The sequence below is a fragment of the Pan troglodytes genome, chromosome 4 (assembly GCF_028858775.2).
Source record: "Pan troglodytes isolate AG18354 chromosome 4, NHGRI_mPanTro3-v2.0_pri, whole genome shotgun sequence".
Taxonomy (NCBI): domain Eukaryota; kingdom Metazoa; phylum Chordata; class Mammalia; order Primates; family Hominidae; genus Pan; species Pan troglodytes.
The window spans coordinates 39,960,772-39,966,771 of NC_072402.2; the positions used below are offsets into that span (position 1 = coordinate 39,960,772).

Here is a 6,000-nt window from a genome sequence, read left to right on the forward strand (position 1 = left end):
GGCAGGCGGGGCAAAGTTGCGCTTCCGAAAGGCTGCAAAAACTTCCCCAGGCTGCAGCGCCCGGCCACCAGTCGGGAAGAGAAATCCAGCAGCGGGGGAAAGTCTCCCCGCGGATGCCCGCTTCACCTCCCCCACTCACCGCTCCAGCCGTCGGAGACCCTTGCCCTGAGTGGTGTCAGCACTGCAGCCGCCTCAGTGCGGGCGCCGCTCCGGCTCGCTTCCCCGGGCTGCCTCCGTCTGCCACTCTCGCCTGCAGCGCGGAGTGGTGACTCCTCTGAGCGTGTCAGCGGCGAGAGGAGGGGCGGGAAAGTGGCTCCCGGCTTGCACGCTGCGGTCCTCCTCCCCTCCTCCGCCTGCCTCCTCCCCCTGGTGCTGCAGTGCCGGGCGGCGGCGTGGCGAGAGTACCAGCGGTGCGCAGGGAGTCACGGCGCGCGGGGGAGGCGGGAGCCGCGCGCCACTCGCGGTGCTCCGGCAAGTCGCGGTGCTGAGGCGCTGCTGCGGTGTGGGACTGGGGCAGGGGGCGGGGAAGGAGAGCCACCTCCAAGTGGTAGGTACTTCTGGAGAAGTCAGGGCTCTGAGTTTGTAGCAGGTGAAGGAGAGGGGCGGCAGTCCTTAATTAGTCACCAACTGTGACTGTGCGTTGCGCACTTGGCGGCGCCCCGGGTCAGGTCCAGCGTGAGACGCAAGGGAGTTCTGACTGCTGGACTTTGTTAGCACCGGACAAAAAGAGGGTTTGTATTCTATTTCCGGGCCTGGGACTGACTTGTTCACTTCGACTTGGCTTCCAGGGAGCAACCAGGCAGAGCTAGGTTGCCTACTTCCCCCAGCCCCCACCCCGACGCTGGCAGACAAGTCCAGAGGAAACTTGGGCACAGCAAGAGCAAACAGAAGAAAACTTCGCTGGGTTAAGTCTAGTGTCTCCCCAATGCTAGATAGGGCCAGACAGCTGGGCTCACAGGCAGATATTGAAAGTGGCCCCTTAGATGGGAAACGACCAAATATGGGGGGGGGGGGGAGGAGAGAGATAGAGAGAGAGAGAGGAGGAGGAGGAAGAAGAAGAAGGAGGAGGAGGAGGAGGAAGAAAGAAAGAAAGAGAAAGAAAGGAGGAGGAGGGAGAAAGAGAGAGGAGAGGAGAGAGAGAGGGAGAGAGAGAATTTTGCTTGTGTTGTTAGAAACAAACATTTCTCCCCTTGGCGTGCAGGAGAGAGAATTTTGCTTGTGTTGTCAGAAACAAACATTTCTCCCCTTGGCGTGCAGGAGACCCCAACTCGAGCTTCACTGTTCCAAAGCGGTGGGCCAGGCGGCTGGAGAGAAACTCGCTCCCGCGAGGCCACACCCAGGCCTGGCGCAGCCACCCCGCGGCAGCAGTGGAGGGCGTCGCCCTCCCGGGCCTTCCGACGCGGACCCTGCCATCCGGATGCTGCGGGAAGTAGGGCATCCTCACGTCCCTGACTCCTCCGGCTCCGCGCGCTCACGGAACCCAAGTGGAGTGGGAAGCGGTCACACAGGCGTGTGCCGTCCCCGAAATCGTTGCTCCTGTGGTGGTGACCCAAAGCGAGACAAAGCGCCGCGCCAATACGGGCTGCAGTGATTGGAACTCAAACACACACATCTCTCCGCGAATGTGTTCCATCCGTGTAAATATGCCTGGGTGATTGAATGGATGGCTGAATGAACGCTGTGTGGATAGAAATATAAATGTTACATGTATAATACAGGCGCCGGGGAAGGAGAGCTGTCAGGCACCCCCAGGCTGGAGCCTCCCGCCCAGAGGAGCCGGTGGAGCCAGGCGGTTCGCCCAGGGCGGTGTTGTTAGCTTGGGCTTTCCAGTTCGATTTGTGCCACTATGCAGGATACTGTGAAGAGAAGAAAATGGAGACAACTCTTGGCCTCTCATTTTCCCTCCTCTCTGGTTCAGACACTCTGGAACTAAAAGTTATGATTCTCATGTGCTGTTGAACCTACACTTCCTTGCTGGTCTGTCTTGTTCTGGTGAGAGGCTTTGCAGTCTGTGACCATGGTGCTATGAGATGGTCAGGCAACATGAAAATTAGTGAACGTGCTCATTTTCATTTCGTGGATTCTTCTTAGTAAAATAATCATTTAAATAGTTAAATAATTTAAATAGTTAAATAATTTAAATAATTATTTAGGCTAAAATTAATGTGCTGCTACTATGACAAGGAAGTGCCTATGAATCCAGCATTGGAAATACAATTGTGAAATTAAAAAATAACAAATCCTATCTGGATTCCCCGCATGTTATTTATAAAAATTTGAGCTTCCAACTGCAAAATGTGCTGGCAATTCACTGAGTTCTCAAACGGTTACCTTTTTGAGAACCTCCCCCAAACTGTTGCAGAATAATGGATTGTTTCTCCAAGTGATGGAAGTTCAGAAAACCATGAAACAAACTTTAAACGTGATCAACGTTATTTATGCTATGCTGTATCTTCCTTAAATCATTCTCCTATCTTGTCCGTGGAAGATATTTTTTTAAAGTGGATTGATTTTTCTACTTCTGGATTTTCGTGTCTTGATGCATTTGAAGGTAACAGCTCCTTTAGGAAAATCCCTGATTGTGAGTTTGCCGGAAACATCCCATTTAAGACCAGGTTGCACTGGAAAAGGCTATTTTAACGTTGTGTCTTTGGAGGACATGAAACATTTTGCCATGATGATGTTGTGCCCTGGTTCCTGGACTTGCCCTCTAAAGCAGTTCTGGTTCTAGGGTCCTGCCTGGCACACACCTTGGCCCCAGGCCCCTTGGATCCAGCACTCAGACTAGTTTTATTCATGCCTTCATTATAATGAAATGTTTTCTCTCTTCTGAAAACACTTGTCTTGTAGAAGCGGATGGAGTGAAAAGGGGTATACCCTCCATCCCCACAGAATCCCAGTACTCTAAAGTCATTGCCCTCCTACACCTCAGGACTTTTGTTCCTCAATGCAGAGTGTCGTCTTGTGATGCTAAAAAACAAGCTGTGAAAGACACCTAATGAGCATGAGAGGTCTGTTTTTGCATCAGCAAAGTGGTTTTCATAAAAATAACTCACACTAAGTACAGACGCTATAGTGGTTATATTTTATAATATACACAAGAAGCGCAGTGCCTAGTACACAATGGGTATAGAATAAATGTCAGTTGCTCTTCCTCTTTTAGTAGTCAGGGCAAGGTTTTCCAAAGCCTGCGCTTTGGAGAACTGGTTTTGTAAGATGCTCTGGAAAGTCAGAGTTACACCTGGCTTCCACAGCAGATGTCTGAAGACAGCCCCATACTCTTGGACCAAGTCCACACAGCTCTCCACTTCTCCTCACTATCATCAGGAGTCTATAGCAAAGTGCAGACACCTACTCTTCTTACCCCAACACTCAGCTTTCACAACACTCAAAACTATTTTTTGTCTCTTTTGTAATTTTAATCGAAGTATTACTATTCATTTTTTAAACTCTGTCTTATAAGCACCACATTTTAATATCTAAGTCAATATTGGGTGAAAGAAACACCACCAAGAACTTCCCTCCAGAACAAAACAATGATGTTCATTCCTCCAAACATCCAAATTGAAAGTCTATCACAACCAAAACAAAAAAACAAAGCCCACGGAGAAATAAAAAGTAACAAAAATCACATTCTAGGGTGTTAGTGCATTTGGCAGTCCTTGCTGTGCTGTTGAACCATCCTTCAGCTGGCTTTCAAAAAAAAACACCCTAAGCTCATCAAAATATACATTTGCCATTTGCTTTTTAAAATCAAAAATAATAATTAAAAAGAAAACTTCAAGGAATTCACAATCAATTGCCTGACTTGTTTCAATGTCATGTACAGCATATGGAAGTGAAAAAGGCCATTTGCAGCACATGTGATTAAGGGATATTCATCTTCAGGGTTTAGCTTTCTTCCAGACAGCGTAAAATACCCACAATTCCAAGTTTGAAGGGACATAGACGATCTCCTTTGAGAATTCCACAAGGCAATACAGGCACCCAAGCTGTTCTTCATAGAGTGGCAGGGCTTCTGTCAGATTGACAGTTTCCCTGTGTAAAATATTTCCCATCCTGTTTCAATACATTCATTCATGGGTCAAAAATCAGTCTGAGAAACTCCCACGTGGAATCTTGTTCCAGAGATGTGGAGATTGGAACAGCTGTCAAATCGTTAGTCACACAATCCAATTCTCTCCTTTCTTTGGTGTGCCTCTTCAGTATTGGAATGCAGTCTTCTATCAGAGCCTGATAGCAGCCTCCTTTAAGATTGTCTACAACATCACCACATGTTTTTTGCATATATTTCTTACATCCATCAATCACCATTTGGTCAATCTCTACCATAGTGACCATCTTTGATTTTAGTCTGACTATTTCACATAATATGCCCCCATCTCAGCCTCTGAGAATCAGTACCTCTTTGCCAGTGAAATCTGCTTTGCTGCTGCCCGTGATGGCCAAGGTATATGCCAAATCACTCTGCCGAATCAACATCCCTACTAAGGATGAGAATATTTCCAAATTGCTTCTAGTGTAGAATTGTAATGTTCCAATAAGGTGAATCTTCATTGTACACCACTTCATCTATGTCATATTCAACCAGGCGCCCATTGGTGGTGGACCAATGTCTGTTGATGGCCCCTCTTCAAACTACAGGTGGTAATTGCTTCACCAGCCCAGTACTGTCTTGACTCAATTCTTTCAATCTTTTTTCTACATTGTTTGAAAGGCTGTCGATCTCTTCTTTGCCCTGCAAGTCATCATTGTAACTCTGAAGGTCCAGCAACACCAATCCATGTAGGTAAATTCTCAAATTGGCAAAGATGATGTTTTTGTGTTTCCGTTTGTAGGTTGCTAACTAGCCATTAACCTGCCAGGTGTGCAGACTCTGCCATCCCCTGCTCCTGGAAAATGGACTGGAGGCCTTTTAGAATGGTCTTGCCATCAGCTTTGGCACCGAGCATGAAGTTGATCTTGCTGTGCCATGCTGCTGTGACAGTGAGGCGAGGCCCTACCTGTGCCATGCCTCTGGTAGGTGGCTGTGGGAGCCAGGGGGTAGGGGCATGCCCGTGTCAGGCTGTGGCCCGCGGGAGTCAAAACAGTATGTTTTGAGTCTACCAATGTTCGTCTTGTTAAGCCCTTAATGCCTGCTTGTATCAGTGAACACAAGAAGCCCCAAAATCTCAAGTGCTTTTCTCATCTCTTACATTCTAATACTCATAAGGCTCAGCACATCCAGTATTCTGTCCCTTTCTCACTATCCAACTCCTGAAACCCTCTGACTATGCCTCCTGGACTTCAAAGTCCACTGTTAGCAAAATGCCCAATATCCTCAACCTCATCTCCAAGTATTCTCTTCACCTTTCTATTCTCATGGAAGTATGGCTTGCCCTCCTAAGAGGCTGCTCTCCCACAACCCTCTCAAGTGATGGCTGACTTTTCCCTCCAATGCTTGCATCACTTGTGTCTGGAGATAGGAAGGTGATGTCCTTGTTCTGCATTGCTACTTCCAGAACATTCTTCATCCCTCCTCCCTGAAACCTACTGCTATAAATCTCCTTTCATCAGGTTATTTCACCCACTACTCTTAGATGTGGCTAGCATGCTCAGACCTCCAGGTCACTCTACAACTTTCCTGATTGACTCCTAAGTTGATGTCACTTCCTGAACACTAATCCTGCCTTAATCCTTGGCAATTTAATATACACACAGGTATTCATTCCAACCAGTACAATCCTTAGACCTGGGCAAACAAGGGGTTGGTCTCCATGCTCCATATATTAAACAACTCTAAAGTTTAAGAGGCCACCTCTCTGGTGGCCAGGTTCTATTGGTGGGGTCCTTTAAGCCTACACCCAGATCCACATGGACCCTATCCCTGTTTCTCCCCTTCAGTGTGCTCTTCAGCTTTCCTCTGACTCCAAAACTCATTGTAGTCTTGACCAAATGCCCCAAGGAGCTGCAGAGCTCCCACTTATGAAGTCAGCCATGGACATGTGGACAGGTCCTGGT

At 47.9% G+C, this 6,000-nt stretch overlaps 1 protein-coding gene and 1 pseudogene across 1 annotated transcript in view; both read right to left on the reverse strand.

Moving 5' to 3' along the window:
• Positions 1 to 267, reverse strand: part of SV2C (synaptic vesicle glycoprotein 2C) — a 245,001-nt gene extending 244,734 nt beyond the window's left edge. Inside the window, exon 1 of the mRNA XM_526889.8 lies at positions 140 to 267. The gene's annotated coding sequence lies outside the window, so the exon portion shown is untranslated. The remainder of the gene's footprint in view (positions 1 to 139) is intronic.
• A 3,617-nt stretch (positions 268 to 3,884) lies between these two features.
• Positions 3,885 to 5,012, reverse strand: LOC100612840 (spermine synthase-like; annotated as a pseudogene).
• Between the last annotated feature and the right edge of the window lie 988 nt (positions 5,013 to 6,000).